This window comes from Poromitra crassiceps, assembly GCF_964638095.1.
Source record: "Poromitra crassiceps genome assembly, chromosome: 7".
NCBI classification, from domain to species: domain Eukaryota; kingdom Metazoa; phylum Chordata; class Actinopteri; order Beryciformes; family Melamphaidae; genus Poromitra; species Poromitra crassiceps.
Window position 1 is genome coordinate 464,897 of NC_139628.1, and position 20,225 is coordinate 485,121.

The window sequence follows — 20,225 nt, forward strand, 5'->3', positions numbered from 1 at the left end:
AATATCTCTGCTGTCACTTTGACCTCTCATTGTGTTTTGTCTTTCAGATCATCGCTCATCAGCTTCTGTCACAGTGAGTCCCAACAGAATGCAGCACTTCTCCTCTGAGTCTGTCTCTCTGAGCTGTGAGGGAAACTCTACTGAGTGGACAGTGAAGCTGGTTATATATGGATCCCTGTACCGCTGTTCATCTTGGGGCTCAATGACTGGATCCCAATGCAACATCAGCATACAGTATACTGCAGTGTACTGGTGTGAGTCTGGATCAGGAGAGTTCAGCAACGCAGTCAACATCACTGTACACGGTGCGTTTCAATTACTATGACTTTTATTTTACATTCAATTAAGTCATTCATCATTTCATGTGGACAAGTTTGAGAGATGGAAAGAGTAGTGACGTTTTTCACTCGGGTAGAAAGACATTGAGAGGTGAGTCATCAAGTGAGATCTAGGGAAGAGACTCTGAGTTAACCTTGTGAGACAGCTGATTCACAAGATCACGATCACACAAGAAATCCATCTTACCACACTGCCAGATATGCATTTGAATCTGTCCCAGCACTGGGTCTGGACCAATCAGTATTGAGGCAGCTACAGGTGCCATTTATGTGTGACCAGAGCCGTATAATAGAAGAGTTGCGACATCTCCATTCACTCCAATGGACCAGTTTTTTACGTCACAAAAGATGCTGGAGTAAGGTTCTAGATTAAGCATCGCTGTCGAGTTGCACCACAATGGACCGTTTGTGATGTACTTTGAAAGGGTCAAACGTTAAAGAATCAAATAGTATATTATCAGCTTTATTTTATGCAATCAAACGTAGCGCAAGCCTCCTTCCTGGCTATTCATTAGCTACACGTCATGCATTTTGGACCGCCGCTGGCACTACTCTCTTTTACTAGATTGTTCTGGGTCTAACAAAAGCAAGAAGCGAGCCAGTGATAGACAGATTGTTCATCCAATCACCTGCCAGGTATTTTTCTGAAAGCACCCGCCCTTCCTATAATAAAATTGCCATGGCGGAAGGGCGGACGGTGTCTGTCTGTCAGTCACGATTTGCATCACGTTTTGTCTCACCAATGTGACATTGGGCCACCCCCACCGCGATACAGATATCGATACTGATATATATCACAGTGGTATCGATAGTATCGGGTATCAATACCGATATCAGATTCATTTAAGCAATATCACACGAGAGGGAGTGCTGTTGTTGGCTAATATCGTCACGGCTGTGATTCAAGATAATCACAACCGTGACGATATTAGACAACAGCACGACCTTGAGTGTGATATTGCTTTTATACAACAGTTCTATTAAACAAAGCTGATTAAAAAAGTGACAAAAAGCTGAGAAAATGTATGATTTCTCTATTTATTCCTCCGCCAACAAAAATAGTCCCTCAGCTTTTCACTACCAGTTGCCGAAAATGTAGCCTAACTCATTGGCTGCCAGCCATTTCTGGAAAACGGATGCTCCCAGTGCCAGCCCTTTCAGAGCATTTTCAGTGATTTCTCAAGACCCACAGAATATTGTGTGATATTACTATGTAAACACCGAACACGCCCAAAGAACGATGAGACTCTCTTGTATCATCAGCAAAAAAAAGTTTATTGATATCATTTTCCGTTCTTTAGTTATCAGCAGTAGAAGATAGGTTGGTTTCACCAAAAACAGACGTTTCAAACTAGAAGCTGAGATAATGAGCCTTTTGTGAAATGAAGCATTTCAAACACATCACTGACTCTGAAGCTAATATTTTCTGATGTAGTGACACCTCAAAAATAATTTCCTTCAATAAAACAGCGAAAACAAAGGAATTTTGATGGCAAAATAATATTTTTTAGCTGCAACCAGCAGCGCTGGCCCCTGCGTGCGCAGACCCTACACCTTCTTGCTGGTCTTGATTTACTGCTGGTGGGCATCAGGTATTCTAGCTTGTGTTTGCCAATCTGTCCATCGAGCCTGCTGTCTGGGTCGGTGTTGTATGGTGCCCTGCGTGCCCCACCCCCCTCAACTGCAAACTCCTCCTCCGTGGGAGTGTCTCTGGTGACTCTCTGCTGCTCTGAACTTTCTGCTGCACGTTTCAAAGTGCGCTGCACAGCGTCTATTTTCACAGCGCTCCGCCGTTTTTGTGCACCAGCTCCCAGCGCTCCCAGCTGAGAATAATTTATCTTTTCAGAAAGACGCTGGTGTCGGGTGCTCCTTTTCTGGCAACTAATCATATGGAGAAACTATCGCAACAGACAGAAAGGCTCAATTGTGGGAGCAGATTGGCTGCTGTTCACAGGCACAGCTAACGTTACAGCATGCATCGGTTTCCGTTTCCCCACGGCTTCTTCTCTGTTTTTTCCTCACCTTTCTCTAATCTGGAGAGCACTGTCGCCACCTAATGGGTCCGTAAAATAGCTTATACACCTTCAACATCCCCCATATTTTTAAAGGAGATGCATCAGGCTTTGATCCACGTCCCACCGTCAAAAAACGCAATTGACGTCTTTAGACGTCATTGGCACTCTACGTTACTATTTGAATTGACATCTTTAGACGTCATTGGCACTCAATGAGCTAAATAACTGCAGGCTGCCTACTTTTTATCATACACATTGATTTGCACGTTTTCATTTATTGTACAGCCAGTGAAATAAGAGTTTGGTGATAGCATGTTAGTTATGTTAGGAAATAAATCCATCTTTGCGCTCTCAGTAACTGTGTTACGCTTTGTGAATGACGTTCAATGTAACGTGGCTGGTGTTTGTTTTGTTGATTAGAGCACCTGTGAAACATTTTAGACAACAGCACTCCCTCTCGTGTGATATTGCTTGAAGCGTTTTGTTGATTAGAGCAGCTGTGAAGCAGAGTGATATACACACAGTGAAGCACCAGTGCGTTATCGTGATATCAGCACTGGTAGAATCCCTCTTGTCCAATCAAATTGCTCGGCCGGCACTAACTGTTGTATAAATTATATTATACTGTATATTTGGAGCAACGTGAAGTAAAATGTATGTTGTTGGGGCCAGCGTCCAAGCAGTGCAAGTAATACACTTACAAGAGCTAAGTTCTACATCATGTCATGTTTTAATTCTGAGAAAACGTATTTCCAACAGCTAAACCCAGGCCTGTCCTCACGGTCTCTCCTGATTGGCTGAGTCCTGGAGCCTCAGTAACTCTGAGCTGTGAGGTTGAAGCTTCATCTGCAGGATGGAGGTTCTACTGGTACAAGGCTGTTCCCAAACTATCAGACAACTCCTACACCTATGAGCTGCTGCCTGGTAGCATCGAAGGCACTGCAGAGGGTTCCTACATCCTTCATGGACCCACACACACAGGAGGATATATGTGTAGAGCTGGGAGAGGAGAGCCAGTGTTTTACACTTATGACAGTGGACCTAAGTTTATCTGGTCTGGAGGTGAGCGTGTTTCATTTGTTTGTTTATTTGTTCCTTCATTCATGGACACGCCATCGGTCCATAGCCAACCTACAAGTTGGCCTCGCCGATTCTTTATCATTTCCCTCTTTCTCTCATATCTCTGTCTAGCTTTACTTCAGAATTAGAGGAGCATAATTAAAACCTCTTCAACTCTACCAGCTCCACCAGTGGGACCATCATTAAAATACATGTTGCGAGAATAAGCTTTGTTCAAAAAGTCAAGATTCAAAAGATAGAAAGATACAAAATATGCTATGCTGGGCAATGTGTAGACTACTCTATATACACTAGGCATCTTGCGCGCTACGTGCAATTGATTCCTAGCCCTGCAGCTCGCATATGCAGCTCGGCCGTTGCCTGGCCTCGCAACTCAGCTGCTGCGTGGCCTCACCTGCTCTATAGGCGTGCTCGGGTGTGTGTGTGTGTGTTGCTCACAAAATGTTATTGCCCTTAAGTTTACATGCACGCGGATGTATGTGTGTGTGCCCCTTAAATTTACATTAGTGCATATGACATCTTTCTATTTTCTATTCTACAGTTTTTCTATTTAAATGTCTCCCAATATATCTATTTATGACCCTATCTGTTGTTTGGTTGGCACTGGAGCCTATTCTGGGTTCGGGTAGTTGGAGGTTCTTGACATAGAGCCTTTATTTTGAAGTACTTCCCGTCTTGGGTGCTACATTTATATAATGTAACCTTTTATGACTTGTGTTAATTGCAAATGTAATGTTTTTCTAACTATGTTGCTCTACAACTAGATCCTTGCTTCTACCGGTGGTGCATATTGTGTTGTTGTAAAATGTTTTACTCAATAATTGAATATACTTCCGGCATGATTGTATATAGCCTATATATTTGCACAACGCTGAGGAAGGCCTATTAGCTGAAACGTTGATTGTTGCTGCTGCCCAGAATGATGATGAGTCATTAAAACCTGTGAAAGGACATTTGGCGTGCTGGCATTTTCTCACTTCTTAACTCTTTGCTTGCCCTGCACCCGAGTGAGTTTTGATCTATTTTTGGGTGTGCTCGAGTTTCAATTGTACATCAGTGCCGATGTCATAAGATGATTTTGCTCTTATGACATCACTGATGACATCAGTCTTATGACATCACCAATTACATCATCAGTGATGTCACAATGCCTCGTCAGTGGGACAAAAATGGAAAACAGAGAACATTGCCCACTTTCTATGATACACAGGTTACCTAACTTGGTAAGGTGTTATATTAAGCTCCTTGTTAGAAGCATTAATTAATAGGTAGCAGGCCCTTATAAGTCCTTATAAGGTGCTTATTAACATGATTAGGCTATATAAGGGTTAATAATGGCATCATGAACTTTTATTAACATTTTGAAGTAGTTTATAAATTGTTACGTTTCTTATACAGTAAGTGCTTATAAATGTCTCGTAATCTAACAATAAACGTGTTTCTGATGCTATTATCAACACTTATATAGTCTTATTAACAAATAATAGTGTTAATAAGAACTTTATAAGGTCTTATGAGTGCCTTATTACCTATGAATGAATGCTTATTACAAGGACCTTAATATAAAGCATTACTCTTAGCTTAAGTATGCATAGGATTCTTGATTCTTTGTAATACAATGGAATGTTAAAATAAATGTGCTGTTTGAAAAGCCAGCATGAGGAAAACAAGTCACACAATCGAAATGATTTCATTGTTTTACCCAATTGTGAAATCAAGGTGAAGACACAGCACCAGGGTTAATACATTTGTATTGAAAGCACATTTTGGCATAACACCCAATACTTCACCCTCTATAGTGTCAGTTCCACTTGACAAACTGAGGGGGTGTAGTCGGGTCTAATAATACACTCCACTGCTTCAATGTTTCATATTTTTACCTTGAAAAATGTCATAATATCTCTGCTGTCAGTGTGACCTCTGATTGTGTTTTGTCTTTCAGATTATCGCTCATCAGCTTCTGTCACAGTGAGTCCCAACAGAATGCAGGTCTTCTCCTCTGAGTCTGTCTCTCTGAGCTGTGAGGGAAACTCTACTGAGTGGACAGTGAAGAGGTTCACTGAGAGAGGAGACCTGTCACACTGTTCATCTGACTGGGGCTCAATGACTGGATCCAAATGCAACATCACCAGTATACTATCTGCTGTGTACTGGTGTGAGTCTGGATCAGGAGAGTTCAGCAACGCAGTCAACATCACTGTACATGGTGCGTTTCAATAATAAGAAGAATTATATATATATATATATATATATATATATATATATATATATATATATATATATATATATATATATATAGTATGACATTTATTTTCAACATTTAATACAAGTTATTCAATGTTTCATTATATTTTCTTGGCAAACTCCTAATGTGGACATGTATCCAGAATGCTACATGTCCATGTATTCAGAAAAACAAACAAACAAACAAACAAACAAACAAACAAACAAACAAACAAATAAACAAATAAAATCTATTTTAAGCAACAGTGTTTAGGTAGCTGGGGTTTCTGAATTGTATGTTCTACAGTAATATTTGTCCAGGTTGAACAGTCTATATATTATATCAGTTTGGAAACTCTTCATAATTAAATTACTCTTCCACAGCTCGAAGTCTTATTAAAGTAGGTGTGAATTCTTAGAGATTACTCAGAGGTTTTGAAAGGAGTAGGGTAACTGTAATCACTTTCTATTCCTGCTTTCAATGTTAGTCTGATGTGGATGTGACAAAGACTTTTAAGAATATAATCAAAATAATTTGTGTTGCATGATGTTATTTCACTAAAATAAGTCGGTGTTGTTCATATAGCCTACTGGTGACATCACAGGTGTGTTGTTTTAATAATACCTCTCTACTTGCAGTGGCCAGGCCTGCAAGCTCGGTGTGGTGGATCATTGGACTGGTTACTGTCATTTTCCTGATCATACTCCTGCTGCTGCTGTGGGTCTGCAGAAAGTACAAGGGTGAGACTTTCTCCTGCATATCTATTCAAATTCACTGAGCAACTCTCCCTTATGTCATGACACTGAATATCAGAGGAACCATTTGAAAGTTCTGTTTTTTCTGTAGTTTTTTTTAGATGAGATGATAAGATAAGATGTCTTATACTGCTACATCTCCATGAAATACTGTTATAGGCACTTTATTTTGTGCACTTTAATTGCAGCACTTTAAATTTGAGCCAGATCAGGCCTCCGCAGGTCTATTTGTCTCTTTTATTCTATTTTATTTTTACTCTTTTATACCTACACAGTTTTATAATATTTTGTCAGAGTTATTTGTTATGTATGTTTTATGTTTTTAAGCTCCTTGCACCTCAATCCCAATGTAGTTTCTACTGCAAATGGTAAATAAATTGACTCTGACTGTCTGACTGACTTGTGAAGCAATTGACTATATAACAACACGTGTTTTTCACAGATCCATCTTGTGGCAGGTAAGCACAGCACCAATTCTCTCATCTTAACCATAACAGTGGTAACTTCCATGTTATTTACTACATTTACTATATTTATTAGGCCCATCCAGCCTCAGAGCACCAACCAGACCTCCTCTACAGACCAGAGAGATGATCAAGATAATGCATACGGCACTCTTCTCCATGGTGAGTCTTCAAACTAATCATGACTGCTCTTCACAACTTAATACTACACTAACATTTATAACAATCACTTTCTACTCAATAGAAAGCTGATTTAGCTGATTAGCCAAAATGTGATACTAACATCTACAAAACAACCCAAGGCTCTATAATAGGTTCAACATGGTAGCTGTCTCTAAAATCATACATACTCCATTTCATTTGAACAAGACATACATTAGAAGAGATTAGGTTTAAGTTGGTATCATGGGATAAGAGTGATTTATTTGACTTTGACTTTATTTTTACTGACCTGTAGGTGATGCTGATGTCTATGAAACTATCAACGCCCCTGAAGACCGTGGAAATGGTACAATATTAATTTATTATTAACGTGCAGCAGTTTGAAATGGTAGAATCACAGAAATGAAGGTGAGTAACTGACTGATTTAAATTCCAGTGAAAATCTATATTTCAGGCGGAGCTGCAGGTGGATCCGGTGACATCGCCTTTTCCTCGATTGAGCTCAGAAATGTTCACGAGAATGGTGAGTACACAAATTATAAACATGAAATTAATACAGAAAAGCCAGCAATGTCTAAATGTACAAAAAAAAAACAGGTGTGATTTTATCATCCTCAACAGGGCAGTATGCTGATCCAGCAGAGAGCTCTATCTATGCAAATGTGATCAACCACAGGTAAAATTATAATGATCCTCCCTAACCTTCAGCCTGCTGGCTCATTGACACAAACTGTTCACTGAAACTGTATCACAGCATCATTACTAATGATATAGATGTAATCCTGAGTCAGGCTGCAGTTCCATTCACCTCAGTCACTTTGGCTGTTTGCTTTGTCTGAAGACATTGGGGGCTTAGCCCAGCCCTCTTTTGGGAGGTCCCCAGGGGATCCCCCTTCCCCAACAGACAATTTCACAATTTTCGAGCAATGTGAGACATGAATACTGAAAAACTACATCAGTGGTTCTCAAAGTGTGGTCTGGGGACCACCAGGGGTCCTTGAGAGGGTTCCAGGCAGCCCCCATAGCAAATTCATGAATTGTTAAACTTCACTCATTAGCCTTGATTGACAAACAGACAAGGAACCTATAAAGAAGGAAAATATATCACATCACATCACAGCGTTCGATTTTGCAATCTGTGGAAGCATTTTTCAATCAAAGGTGAAACTTGTTAAAGAAGATACTCGCACATCCAAGTGTCTCTGGTGCAGGTGCGTTGGAGAGTATCACATGAAATTGAGAAAAAGAACATCCCGCACACTGCTCTTGCAAAGCATCACCATTTATTGGAACAACGTTTCGGTCCCACTGGACCTTTGTCAAGTGTCTTACACCATTTCTGGTGCAATGATCTAAAGTAGATAATGCTCCACCTGTAGGAGCCAAATATCTATATTTTCATTCTTTGATTATAAATCAGTATTATTTAGACTGGTGGTTGGTATGCGCCCCATGTGGCCAACCTCAGAATTGCATAGACTAGAAATATACCCAGTTGATGGCATCACTGGTCATTAGGGCCAGCTGTGCTGGTAGCATGCTGCTGCAAACGCCAAGTTTGATGCTTAGGACGCCAAGAGCCGAAATAGTTTTTCAACAGGTTCAAATGACATTACTTGTTCGTTTGACAAGTGCGAGTTTAAGTTTACGTTTGTTTATTTTTCTTTGATACTTTGAGTTGCCGCGCGCTATTGTCTGCCTGTTCATATCGTAGTTAAATATAGTTAGATAAAGGAACGCTTTAATCACCACCTTCCACTCATCAACTACAACGACCATCACTGGACAGCCAAACCGTGAGTAACTACAGTGCACCACAAGCCTTGTTGAGACTACGTGATCTTGGTGATAGAAATATGGCTAATAATGGACTTTAGAAGGAAGCCATAACACCACCCATTGCACCCCCTCCACCCCACCCTGTGAACACAGGTGTAGGACAATCAGTCTCATGTGGGAGGGTCTCTCAATAATTGACAGTATGCTCAAGTCACCCAAGCCAAAGTAGAAAAAATTTAAAAAAGTGCAACACCACAACATATTAACACATACTCATGCCTACAGTCATACAGACATGTTATATTATCTACACTAATATTTACAAAAGTAGCACAATCAATTAATGAAAACATCAGCCTTGCAGCCTTCATAGGTCATACCAAAGTGTGCTACATTTATCTTGAATGCTCCACCAAACAAGATATGTGTATCCAAAGCTCTTTAGAGCATCACATGCCATGGGATGTCATCATTCAATCCTTTGGGAGATAAGCCGTGTGGGCTAGCCTATGTTGGGAAAACATCACGTCAATTAAAACAAAGAATAAGTGAACATAAAAGCTCAATCAAGAGAAATGATAGAGACTACCCCGTAGCAGTACATTTCAATGACTTCAAGCATCACATCACATCATTCAGGTTCCAGGGCATTGAAAAGGTGACTGCCTGAGAGAGGTGGCAACATTGATGCTATTCTAAGTGTTTTGGATTTATAATTTACAAACTTTATCTCCCAAAGGATTGAATGATGACATCCCATGGCATGTGATGCTCTAAAGAGCTTTGGATACACATATCTTGTTTGGTGGAGCATTCAAGATAAATGTAGCACACTTTGGTATGACCTATGAAGGCTGCAAGGCTGATGTTTTCATTCATTGATTGTGCTACTTTTGTAAATATTAGTGTAAATAATATAACATGTCTGTTTTTTCTACTTTGGCTTGGGTGACTTGAGCATGTTGTCAATTATTGAGAGACCCTCCCACATGAGACTGATTGTCCTACACCTGTGTTCACAGGGTGGGATGGAGGGGGTGCAATGGGTGGAGCATTATTTACTTTAGATCATTGCACCAGAAATGCTGTAAGACACTTGACAAAGGTCCAGTGGGACCAAAACGTTGTTCCAATAAATGGTGATGCTTTGCAAGAGCAGTGTGCGGGATGTTCTTTTTCTCAATTTCAATCAAAGGTGAAACAACACAGATACTGTATGATGGTTGATAGTGGGACTTTCCATGCCTGCCCCATTCACTTCAATAGAACTGTCCCCAAAGTCTAGCCCCAATGCACAATTTGAATGCTGTGATGAGAGTGATGTCTCTTCCTTCTATATAGGTTACTTGCAGACAAAGAGGAAACAAATTGTTGCATTTTTCTGATCAACTATATATCATATCATGACATTTTTGAGGGCTTTATAGCATGAATTACACATGAATAGATCTGGGGATTTTTTCTAAAAAATAATAATAATTAAAAGTCAATTAAAAGCCCCCTAATGCCCAGGCCTAATGATGCCCATGGTGTCCATGATGTGAAATCAAACAGAATTATTGGTTGCTTTTCTTTTCTACCATCTAATCACGGTGTTTCAGGTTGTGTGATAGAGCATACCGTGGTAATTAACCCTGACTTCCTCAGTTTCTCACACAAATGAGTTGACACCACCAGTGATAGCAGTGTTAATTTTTTCATTTTTTAATAATTACAATATATTTTGTGATGTTGAATTTGCATTCTGAACTTGTTTCTGCAACTTCTTAAACATTATGGGTGCATATGCACTATATGACACCTGCTAGCTGCTCTGCGTAAACAGATGAGTTCTGGCATCAATTGTGGTTACAACACTGACTAAATTTCACCATCACAGCAACAGTTCTCATGTACGTGTAAAGACAAACTGTGAAATGGAGTTGTTTCCACTCATGCTGACAAGCAGTGACTGAGCTTGTTTCTTTTCTGTCTCTATAGTTACCAGACAATTATTAAATGATGCAAATATCACTTAACTGTTGAGATCAAACAGCACAGTTTATCAGTCTGTCTATCAGTCTCTATCTAGTCTGCTTAATGAGCCTCTTCTGTACTGGAGAGTTATATTATGTGTGACGTGTGTGTCCAGGTTTACAGACACCTGTGTGTGCTGTGGTTTGTACTGTTTGTACTCAGACATCTTCTCCTGTTGTATTCATTTCAATGCAAACTCTTCAGCTAACCAGAGAGCTAGTTAGTTATTAGCATTTTCTCCAGTGTTTTATTGTTCTGTATCTATACTACTGCAAAAACTATTCAGACAGTATACATGCATTGCTAACTGCTATACAGTATCTGGGCTTAAGATTCACTTTGCAAACTTATGTTCTTCACATAGGGGGGATTTATAGATTTTGGGGGGATCTATAGACTTTGGGGGGGCTTTTTTCAGCCGATACTATAACCAACAAATATCTGCTTCTTCTGTCCGATAAGCGATAATTTCACATTTTTGTATTCAAAAAGGAAGTTCTTAATCTGTAGTTTATGCACACTTGAGTCTAAATTACTATGGCTTTTTGTCAATGTGTTTTATCTGCAGACTAGGAGCCATAGGCTTTTTTGTTCTATCAAAGCCTTTATTTTTTGTATTGAGTGATACACTTTAATAAAACACTCATCATCAAAAGTTCTTTGTTTTGTGTTCACAATAGTGATGTCAGTTAGATTTGGTTAGGTCAGAGCTCTGGAATATTAGTTAAATCATCCATCTTTGCTCACTACATCTGCCTTTTTTTTTTTACTTTATTTGGTGATGTCAACAAAACAGGGCACAAATACAAAAACAGACAATCACCGAGGATAAAAACACAATAAAGCCTCAGGCTTATTTCCATTGTGGTCCTCATGAACATAAAACATAAAAGAGACATACATGAGACACGGATGGGTATCACCGTCAACACTCAAATTAAGATTAGTAACATTATTACTAGTTTGAAAAGTAATAAAGGCACACTTCAATAGTATACAATACATATACATTTGTTGTTATATGTAAGGAATGTACAGACATAAAAACACATACAAACAACAAGAAGAAAAAGGGGGGGACGGGGGGTTGCAAAGGGGGGGTGGGGGGGGTTGATCTGAGGAAAGGGGGGGGGAGGATGCAAGAGAGCTATAGGGTGTAACAAGGCAGGGGGTTTTGGTGGGGGGAGAGGATCGTGGATGGGGTGGGATGTGCGTGTGTGCGTGTGTGTTTGTGAATGTGTATATGTGGGTCCGAGTGTAAATGTCCAAAATGTCCTTGTGTGTGCAATATGCCTGGAATTCCTTTCAGGGTCACAGCAGTCTCTGCACGGTTGTAGAGTGCGATAACACAGCAAGTTGCTATGGAGACAGCCTTGTGATGTACAGACCAAAGTCAACAGCAGGTGTCTATGGGAGGCGGGGGAGGGGTGAGGGTATGGTGAGCGCTGTTGCAGACGAAATTATCAGGGGAAAGAATTGCTGCAGTGTCCTTGCAGGTGGGGGAATCCAGATTATAATAGAAATGTTTGGGTTACGGGGGGGTGCACTGCACCAACTCAAGTCTCTGGATTCTCAAGTAAGTCCCTTTCTGTTTGCAGAGCAGTGAACATTTCCATGATATAAGCCAAGATATAATCCATTTTTCACAGTTCAAACTCACTGATCGCCCATCTAAATTTTCATGACGTCACAGCCTAGGCTCAATCGCTGTTGTCTTCCCGTACCCCGCGACGAAAGTTCCGTCTGGGCAGAGGGGGGTGGGGGTTCCCCGGACCCCGCATTCCTCAAAGTTGAGTTGATTTGCGTTGAGAGACCAGCTTAGTAAATCCAAATCCATATTTGTCATTTCGAATAGACGAATGCAAGTTTGCTCCGGTTAGGGTGGTGTTGCAGGCAGAGGGAAAGGTGGAAGGGAGAGATAAGGGAGAGAGCGAAAAAAGCGACCGCCTTACTGTCATGTTACTGGCAAAGCTGTAACAAATTTGGCATTGGGGAGAGTTCTATTGAAGTGAATGGGCAGTCATGGGAAGTCTGTCCCACTATAAACCATTAAGGCTATCTGTCTGTGTGTTTCCACCTGATTAAAGAAAATACATTATGTGATGTTGACTGATGTTTTATGTATTACATAAAATCACATGTTTTCTTTAATCAGGTGGAAGCGTTTTTCAATCAAAGGTGAAACGACACAGATCATGGTTTATTTACCCCACACACGCAATTTAACATAGCTGTTCTAGAGCCAGCGACCGACACAAAACCTGGACGTTTCATTTTGGGTAAAACATGAGGGTTTTTTACATGGATTACGCCAGCTCTGGGAGTATGAAGTACTTTGAATGCGCAATATTTGGTCACAACAAATATGCTAGCTTGCCGAGCGGGGAGGCTACACCACAGCCTGCAGTAACAGGTTGAGCTAACATTCCGCCCTCTAATGTGTCCGACATGGCGACCACTCGCCCATATTCAGCAAATGTTCGTTCCGCTCTGTCCGCTTAACATTATAGACATTGGTGCGCAAACAATTGTGGGACCTGTCCCCCATTATAAATTACAAATCTGCGGGAATTGGCAAAAATATGGGTGATTCTCGCAATCCCGCGCCAAATTTTAAGCCCTGAGTATACTGTATGTATGAGTACTTTGGGCATTGCCATAGTGTTATAGCTTTAATCAGGACAAATTTACACCAGTACATTGTCACTGAAAAGCAGAGCCTACTGGCAGCCTTTTCAAGCTACTGTTATTTACTGAGCTAAAGGAGTATCAAAGAGTTGTGGGTCTATTCACATCCATTTATTTGTCTATTCAATTAATGTTTATTTTCCATCCACAGCATCAACTCCTATGGGAACTGAAGATACTGGTTATTCTCAAACTGGGAACTGCCCATGGTAAAATTATAGCTAATTTCATAACGTATTCATGTTTTCTTCTAATGCTGCATTCTACAGATAATTAAATGTATTACAGTTGAATGGAACATGTCAGACAGCACCTGTACATTTACAATAATGTGTTGCAGGTCCGTAAAGAGAAGTGCATCAGACAACAACAAGAGAGACGTGGGGCTCTATCTTGCCCCTGGCCTTAAATTTGCGTTAATGGCTTGGCCCGGCGCTATTGGCCGTGGTCAGGCGCATTCCCTAATTTTTCCTTGGTGCTAAACAGCAGAATCCGCAGCGCTAACCATTTAACCACGTTTTTTTAAGCGTAGAATTATTCACAAATGTTGGATTGGTGGTCTCCAGTAAACCAATCACATTCTTCCCTTCCAAGGTCCCGATCCACCGAGATACTCAAGTCCGGTAACTCCGGTTGCGGCTGCATGCTGTCATCTCTTCATGGCAATTTGGATAAATCAGCGCATCACAGATCATAGCCTGAATAAAACAATTCAACCTACAGGCAAATACAGATCTGTTCAGCAGGGCTGATGGTCTCCCTGTACAATATAGAACGTTAACTATTTGTGACATTCCTGATACCATCCATTCCATGATCTTTATATGTTGTGAAAGTTATGTGTTCATAACTTTCACAATAGTGAACAAGCACCCCCACTCGGCTCATTCGGGGCAGGCTTAGTATTATAACTTGTAGGCTACCTGCTGCTCCTGCACATCACAGCACAGGCTAAATGATACGACATAAATATAGCCTACATTATGTAAAGTCATGGCATAAATGTGTTTTTATTGAAAAAGTGTCAAGTAAGCTAAGTCTTGTTGGAGCGGACATCACAGTCTTATGGTTGTCACTCGACTATAACACGTTGTATTTGCGTTTGCGATGGATATATATACGACCTGGATTACATGTATGTTTCAAATAGGGTTGTGTTTTGATTTTTATGTTTTATTTTGACCAATATTGAAATGTTCTAGAATTGCATGTTGTGTTAACATAAATATTATTTATATCTACCACTTAGCCTACTTAGGCTGATTTGGTTGCTTTTTCTTGTCAAAATGTATTAAGCCTCAATGCATGCTGGGAGAGATGCAAATGTATGTCTGTGTGTGGCGTTTGGTAGGGGAGCCGGCACACTGAATAAGGCCTGGTTTTGAAAAGCGTTAACCGCAAAATTAACGCCAGTTGGGAAGATCGCTTTAGGCTGGTATTTAAGGTCGAAACGCCCATTCTGGCCTATTCTGGCACTGCGCCACGCCTCTTCAGCGTAAATCGCATTTCGGGGCGTAAAAACATGACGCTATCTTCCCGAGTCACGGGTAGGCAGGCGTAAAGCGTGTTTTTTGCATTTAAGGCCAGTTAGCGCCTAGGGCACACATGGGCCCGCGGGCCGTATGCGGCCCGCGGGCGCCCCCTGTGTGGCCCGCGATGGAATTGCAAAAAGAAAAGAAAAAAAAAAGAAGAAAAAAATTACAGTGCACTTGAACGCAACATGCAGAATAAGTGTCCCGCTGAATAAGTGTCCAACTGTTCATGTCATTCTGGGCAATACTCTTCTGTTATAGCATTTCAGTCTGGAATATGGAATATCTTTCAATAATATTTATGACTAAAAGGCTAAAAGTAATCTCATGTGTAAGAAATGACTGTTCTACATTGAAGTAGAAATTTAAATAATTAACTTTTTGGATTTATTTAGCTTCAAGAGTGCATTTTTGTTCTTGTGTGACCCTCAACACAGGCTTTGAGAATCCCGGGCCACTTACTGATACTTATGCTTAAATTAACCCACTCATATTCTGGTTTATTTCAAGAAAAACATTTCGGCTAGTGGAAATTCTAATTGGCTGGTAACTTTAAAATCTAGCAGCCATATTGGCAGCTGGTGAAAAAAGTTAATTTCAAGCCCTGCAGGGAGAGCAGGTGGTGACATAGGAGTGAGTGAGGAAAAGGATCAAATATTGGTGGTTAAGACTGAATAATGACATCACAATTGTTAATTAGTTATTCCTCTAAACCTGGCTTCAAATGCCCCAAATTTTTCGCGCTGGCGCCGTTCAGCCCTCAGCAAAATCTGGTAGCGAGGAATTTTTTTTGTGGCCCTCTCTATCATCAAAGTTGCCCATCCATGGGTTACGGCATGACAATATTTGTTCGGCCCCCGGCAACAATCTTCTCATGTGGCCCCCCATGAAAAATAGTTGCCCGAGAATAGAGCCCATGGAGTACAAGAAAACACATTCTTACTTCCATCACACAACATTTCATTTAAAGTGTACAGATGTGTGCATATAATTGCGTGTATCTCTGTTATTCAAACATCGCACATGTATTTTCTATACCTGCTTATTCCTATTCAGAGTCAGGGCTGGATCAGCTTATCCCAGCATGCATTGTGTGGAAGGCAGAGAAAAATGTACATTGTTTTGTACAGAATTTATTTAGTCATTTTATACAGACAGCTGATGGAGGTGAATGAAGTTTGTTGTTCCCAGCACAAACTGACATTTTCCCCATTGTAAGAGTTTATGCATATCTATATACTGTCTATATATTTTACCCAATTATTTTGTCACGTGATTTTTAAAGCTGCACTCGAGCTGTGTTCACTGCTGATCAGCAGACAGTTTGTATTTAACTCTTTAGTTTGGCTTCATCACTTCCTGTGGGTGAGAAGTGTCAGACCTGCCACCAGAACATAATTTGGGCAAATAGAGAGAATCTGCTGGATCTCCATTAGATGGGATGGGTTCTGTTCTCTTGCAGCAGCGTGCAGGGTGGATTATTTTGTGCATAAAATATTTCCTAGTGCAGCTTTAAGTCAGTATCTTATTCAGTGTTAGGTGTGAAAGTTATCCAGAATTGTTTTTTTGTAATGTAATGCACTGATTTCAATGAGCATGAACATTGTGATTTTAACCCTGTTCTTTTAAAACTGTATAGATAGATAAGTACTTTATTTAGACTTCATATTGTATCTTTTCAAGCTTGGTCTTTTACCAGTTTATGCAACAATAAACATTGAATTTCTTCAGCAAGCTGTCAGTAGTGTTTTTATAATATATTGATATGATAATGTCCTTCCAGCCATGTTTAATCTGTTCTCCTCTCTGTATTATTGAGCAGTCAAGTATAATGGTCCCTTGAGAGGCAGGCTGACACTACTGCAGAAGCATGTGTCCAGGTTAAAGCATCATCAACAGGCCAAACAGGATTGTGGAGTATCATTTAAAAAATGAGGATACCCGTACAAGTACCAGTACCAGTACCAGTATATCCATGATACAGATACCGAATACTTCATTTGCTACCTTTTCCCCCCTACTTCATTCATTTTATAATTTGTTCATTCAACTCTGTCACTTGTAGCTGCTGCGGGATGGGACGATCACATGTCGCATGAAATCAAAGAATGCTTATGGTGATTGGCTGCAGAGAAAAAGAAACCCACTGACCTAAAAAAAATATATGGACAGAGCTATCCGTTTGATTTTGGTCATGGGCGATTATACGTTGGTGCACTGGCTGCACGTGCAACCCCTAGTGGCCAGATGATTTTTTTTTTTTTTAACCTTTTATTTATACAGGGGGAGTCTCACTGAGAGCAATGCTCTCTTTTTCAGGAGTGCCCTGTTCACATTCACACACACATTCATACCTGGAAGCTGACCAGTACAACCATAGTCTGATCTGTTGGCCACTGAGCAGCTCCACTGGAGCGGTTTGGGTTAAGGGCCTTGCTCAAGGGCACCTCAGTGGTGGTAATGAGGGAGGGGCAAGCGCTGCCTTTTCACTTTCCCCACCCAGATTTATCCTGCCGGTCCCGGGGATTGAACCGACGACCTTCTGGTCACAAGCTCGATTCTCTAACCATTGGGCCACCACTGCCACGTAAACGATTTAAACCAAATCTAATTGAATATATATCATGTGTTGTAGATATCTATATGTCGTTGTATTCAACATTATTCAATGCAATTTCTCGATTCATTGTGTTTCTGAAGAAAATAAATCTGTACTTGACCTCTCAACTCAGCTCACGTGATGCGCGCTGGTTGTGGTACTATGTGCTACTATGTGCTTGCGTCAGACATCAGCGACGAGACAGAGATATTTAACATGGCTAAAAGGGTAAACCAAACTCTCGACCGATTTTTCTCTAAGAAAACTAGGACTGATACAGAGAAACATGACCGCAACAATAATACCATGCCGGTCACCTCAGCAGCAGCTGGCGGCAGCAGCAACATTGTTCTCAGTTCGGACGACGAAGAAGAGAGGGGAAGCGGCGGTGGACCACCGGTCATAGTGACAACCACGTAGGCTGCGTCACTGCATCACAATGTGGCAGTTTGAAAGCTCCACCTCTGCTTAGATTGAACTGTCATTTCTCCAGACAGTAGTGTGAGAACAGATCAAGACATCACCTGACTGCAGCTTGGGTAAAGTTACATCTACTGTAGGTGTCATTCAGCATATTGTGATATGTTGTTGGAGAATGTGTTGTCATATCCTACTATAGCATTCAGTGTCTCCTATACAGTTATCTATTTGTGGAGGTACACCACAATTCAATCAGAGAAACACATTTCTAGAATGACAAGGATTTATTAGATGATAAGATACATGAGCCTGTAGGCACATAAGAGTTTATTTTTGGCGATTAGACTCCATCATAACGTCAGCTTGATTATGACGTTATGATCAGCAGGGGTAGATCAGCCAGGAATAGGAATGAAGATCCCCCCCGTGGAGTCTAGACCTGGTGGTGGTGACAGATGAGGTCTTGGTCTTGGTGGCGAAGCTTCTGAATCTGAGATCTCAGAGGACTGGAGGAGAATGGGGTGGAGGCGGGTCGCAGGAACGTACTGAAAAGCAACAGATCACACAGAGAGAACGGAGAGCTTTTAGCTTTGACAGCTTGATGGTGATAGGCTGAATGGGAAAAGGTGTCTTACTCTGATTGTCCTAAAATGAACGTTAACTCCCACAAACAGTGACGCTAGATAGAAGCGGGAAAAGGAGTGATTGATGACGTAATTTTATCAATGAGTGGGCGAGACAATTAGAGGGTTTCTCTTAAGAGGGAAAGAAGTGAATGACTGAAGAGCTGAATGAGTGCCCGTGACAAGTGACGACTAAGGGATTCTCCTAGAAGAGTGAATGAATAAAAAGAGAGTGAATGATGATAATTAGGTCTCTCTTAAAGAATTTTCGCTCTAGCTACATTAGATTTTGAGCACAACAAATAGATTTTGACTGCCACATATTAATTTCAAGTAGCTGACTGCAAACACCTGCTTTAGGAGCCCACTAGATGGTGCTCTGAGGCCCACCAGTGGGCCACGGTTCAGTGGTTGGGAAACACTTATCATGCAGATAGAATAGGCTATATAAGGAGACAATTATTTTTTCATCACTGTAAAGCCACAGCATAGTGCAGAGGATATTAATGTGATGTGTGTAGTTATTAGATATTAATGTGATGTGTGTAGTTGTGTAGCCTCTTCATTTTGCTCTCAGAGTGCCCCAGATTAATGTATTTTATTTTAAAATTTACACAGTTTTACAAAAAGGAGTAATACTGACTTCTGGGTGGTGCAACCCCTGTTTGGAAGGTCTAGAATCACTATATGATTTTGGTGTCGCGTTTGGAGTTGAAATGTTGGCGGTCGCCAACATCAGTGGCGCTGGAAGTACTTTTAGGTAGGGGGTGCTCCAAGGCTGAAGGTCGCCGCCAATTTTTTTTTGGCCACTTTGTCGCCAGATTAGAGGAATATTAACATTAAGATTAGACTGTTGTGTTATTATTCAGTCACCTTTTCTCCCTCACCTCCATGTCACCACTTGCTCCCACTGCTGTGTTGGAATCCTCATTCTCTCTCCCACCCTTTTTGGACTTTTAGCCATATTTAGAGGAATATTTAATTTTAAATTAACATTAGGATTTGATGGAAAGGGTTTTTCTGTACCTCGTTCAACCTAATTAAAAACAGCCCACTCCAATCAGAAGGTGTGACATATGTTAATACCTTTCCAGTGTGTCCAATTATTCCAGATATATGAAAAACCAATACAACAAGCAATTCTGATATTTAGAACATTATTTTATATAGAGAATATTGCATATTTAGTACAAAGCAGGTCAAGTTATATATTACCCAGAGATCTCCGTGGTGGATTTTCAGTGGTCCTTCCTAACAGCAAATATGTAGCAGGTCAAAAAAGACCCTTGAAAACCGACCAATTCTAATATTTTGCGTGGGCTTTTAAAGTGCATTTCCTTGTGGGCGTTCTCTCCCCGCAGGTTTCCTCCTCCATCTGGGGACATCCTTCACTGCTGCCTTGTCATTGGTGGTCATACGATCTCTCCTTCTGTCACTCCTATGCAGGCGTGTTTTCTCCCCCTCTTGGTCCGCATCATGTGACCTGGCTCTCCCACTGGAGGTCACAGCACTAGCCCTCACTTGAAATAG